The following is a 3,812-nucleotide window of genomic DNA, read 5'->3' on the forward strand; positions in this document are numbered from 1 at the left end:
GTTGACTGTGGAGCCGAGCAAACTGAAGCAGTGAACACTCTCAATCTCTTCGTCATCCATCCTGACACTGCCAATTGGTCCAGTGGTTAGATACTGTCAAATCCACAATTAATCACAGCAGTCTTTTGAATAAACACATTAGAACCTTGACCTAGCTTGCTTCAACCTGACTATTACGCAGTCCATCTCATTAAGGATCTTCTCTTTCGCTGACCCTCTACTTTTCAGTATATCTTTTTCCAGGGGCTGGTCCCTCCTGTTATCAAATCAAAGTAAATATGAAGTTTCACTATCCTTGCCTCAAATGCACCCCCTTCCTCCAAGATTTATTTGTTCTGCTGGCAATCCTGGGTTTATCCACTACTTACTTATTTCCACCACAATTCACAAGCATCTATTCTTCTTCCTTATGTATTGTCTAATTTTCAGATGTATTAGAAGGAATTGAAAATATTATACCTTGGATCAGCCGTAAATGGACATCCTTACTCTTGAGCCATTTAAAAAAGTCCTTGCTTGACAACAGATATTTTGACTGCTGCTGCCAGAAATTAAGTCATTAATAATTCCAGTCTTTTCTCCATCTATCACAATATTGCTTTTTGGTCCAGTGATGAGCAGGTTTCTGTTTTCTCGACATTGAAATATAACCCATATTTAAGATTGTAGTTTTTTATCTTCTTCAGTATATTATTCAGGTCTTCTTCATTTTCTGCAGAATATTTTCAGTTGCATAGCACAGACTGTTGATGATTCTTCTTCCAGTCTAGATACTGCATTCTTCATATAATCCAGCTTCTCAAATTAATTTGCTCAGCCTCCCTGGTTCACACCTTTCCTGATTTTAAACATACAATGTTCCTTTGTTCCGTTTTGACAACTGCTTCTCAGTCAAGATGTAGGTTTCTCATGAGCACAATTAAGTGTTCTGGAATTTCTTGGCATAGACTGCTAAGCATGTCCAGAGTTGCATCTGTCTGTTAAAACTTGCCAATTGGTAGTTCATTGATTCCTGACGCATTATTTTTTTGCCAATGCCTTCTGTGATGCTTGAACTTCTTTATTTCTTACCATTGGTTTTTAATCATGAGCTACTTCTTGAAATGGTTCTTTGTCAACAAGTTCTTTTTGATACAATGACTCAGTGTATTCCATCCATCCTCTTTTGATACTTGCTGCGTCTTTCAAGATTTTACCTATAAAACTCTTTAGTGGTGCAGCTGAAGGCCTGGATTTGTTCTTCAATTCTTTCAGCTTGAGAAATCCCAGGAATGGTTTCCCTTTTTTGTTTTTTAACAGCAATTCTTTGCACATTTCATGATAATACTTTACTCTCTCTGCTCAAGCAACCCTTTAAATGCTTCTGTTCATCTCTCTTACTTCAGCATTCCCCCCCCCCCCCTACTTTGACCTTTCTGTGTTCTGGTGCAAGTTTCAGAATCTCTTCTCATATCCATTTGGTCTTTCCTGTCTATATTATGACCTTTTGTTTTATTCATGGTTGATGTCATTCCACAACTCAATAGATCATTGGAGTTCAGTGCATCAGATCTGTTCTTGTGATGGTTTTTAAATTCTGTTGGGATAGACTTGAAGGGTATTTTAATTCCTGTGGATTTGTTTTCATTTTCTTCAGCTTCAGATTGAACTTGCACATGAGTAATTGATGATCTCCTCCACAGTCAGCACCAGACCTGTTTTGACAGCTGATACTCTGTTTCTTCACCAACTCTTTGCACAGATGTAGTCAGCCTGACTCTTGTATAGTCAGTCCGTTCAGTGAGGTCCATGTGCATCATCACTATTTTATGGGGGTTTTTTTCAAGGTATTTACAATGAATAAATAATTCGTTGCACAAGATTCTGTCATGTAAGGTCCAGCATCATTTCTGTCATCAAGTAATTTAATTTCCCAACTACTAGTCCTTCTTTGCTTCCAGATTTTGCATTCCTGTAACACATTATTATTAGTGCATCTTGATTACATATTAAGCAGTTTCAAACTGCAGATGTTGGTAAAAGTCCTCAGTTTCTTCATCTGTGGCTTCAGTGGGAGTTGTAGTATCAAGTCTCTCTTGTATGTGTATGGATAGTATCTTTTCACTCATAGCTTTGTACTTCAGGATAAATCTTGAAATTGTTTTTATTTTGAATGTAACACCATTCTTCAATTTGTAACTCATAGCATAAAAGAATATATGATTGTTTTATTAAAAATGGCCCGTAGCAGTCCATCTCAGCTCACTATTGTCTGTTTAAAAAAGATTTTTTTTAAACAAACTGAACAACTCCCATGTGCATTACATTTCTATGATCACTGTCCATGTTTGTATGTTGAATGCAAAAGACAGTGTTCAACTATGCTTTCACTTAATGCGAATCAAATACTGGATTATCTTCATTTTGCAATGCAGTATTCTGTTGGTATTTGTAAGGTTTTGAATTCACTTTAACATTTTATAGTATATTCATTCTATCTGATATAAAGTACTAATTTATCATAGTCCTTTCAGTTCCAGCTATAATAATTGCTTTATTTTAATAACTAAATATGAATTTTAGTAACTAAGTGCAAACTTGAAAAATTCTAATCCCATTTCTGTTAACATCTAAATTACTGGACAGTGTATGTTCCTTTATATTTGATGTCAGATTTCAGTCTTGAAAGAATGTTAAGAAGCCATTGTGTAGGATTCAAGTGACAGCTTGCAAATTTAGTACTAGAATTTCAGAACATATAGTCTATAATCCATCAGCAATGTTCATGAATATTAAGTTCAATTTTTGAGCACTAATTCTTCTCCCATCGCTACAGCTTATAAAAGATTTTCTTAGCTTATAATTTTCTTAATTTGTAGGGATGTGTAGGAGTTTAAGGAGAACACTATGTCAATACATAATAGGTTGGAAAAAAATCTTTAATAGGAAGAGCAGATAATACTGTGAAAATGTTTTAAAATTTTATGCAGAACGGATTTTCCAAATCATTATCAGTAATGCTCAGAGTTTGTATATTTTTCCATGATAAAGGCATTAGGGTATTTATGATTTAGAATTAACTTGGTGCGAAAGCTTTTACTTCATATGAATGCAGACTTTGAAATAGAGACTTATACTTTTCACGATAGCTAATAGTCATGGCTCAGTGTTTCACAGTAAAAGAAATAATTTTACATTGAATTCTGTCTAACATTGTTTTTCTTTAACTATTTTGTTTTCTGATGGAATACTTAGTTCATCTTTTAAGACTGTATCTGATGTTAGTCCGTAGGGAGCTGACTCCTAACTTAAAGGCAGCAGCACCTGTTTGGTGGTTCAGGTCTCTCATTGGCTCCATGGGAGAGAGGGGGCCAATCTCCCAAGTGATTTACTGCCTCCTAAAGGCCTGCAGGAAAAGTCCACTGTGAGTCTATGAGTTTGAGGGGGTTTTATGATTGTTGTTCTGTTGATTTTGAGAGTACATTCTGTATCTTTTTCTGTGAGTCTCCTTGGAGGCTAGGATTTTGAAGCTCCACCTCACTTACTTTGGGCACATAGCCAGGAGAGATCAGTCCTTGAAGAAGGACATCATGCTCGGAAGGGTGGACGGACAGCGCAGGAGAGGAAGACCCCAGATGGGATAGATTAATACAGTAACTAGAGCAATGGGGGTTGGTGTGTCGGAATTAGTGAGACTGGCTCAGGACAGGGAGAGGTTCTGCACATTCAGTATACATAGGCTTGCTGTACATCACAAGCTACTCAGTGGCACATAACAACATGCTGTGATAGGTTTGGAAGCAGGAGTGGCAACCACTTCCTAAATAGCATGC

The sequence above is a fragment of the Elephantulus edwardii genome, unplaced genomic scaffold (assembly GCF_000299155.1).
Source record: "Elephantulus edwardii isolate Elephantulus edwardi_28Jun2011 unplaced genomic scaffold, EleEdw1.0 scaffold00145, whole genome shotgun sequence".
NCBI lineage: Eukaryota > Metazoa > Chordata > Mammalia > Macroscelidea > Macroscelididae > Elephantulus > Elephantulus edwardii.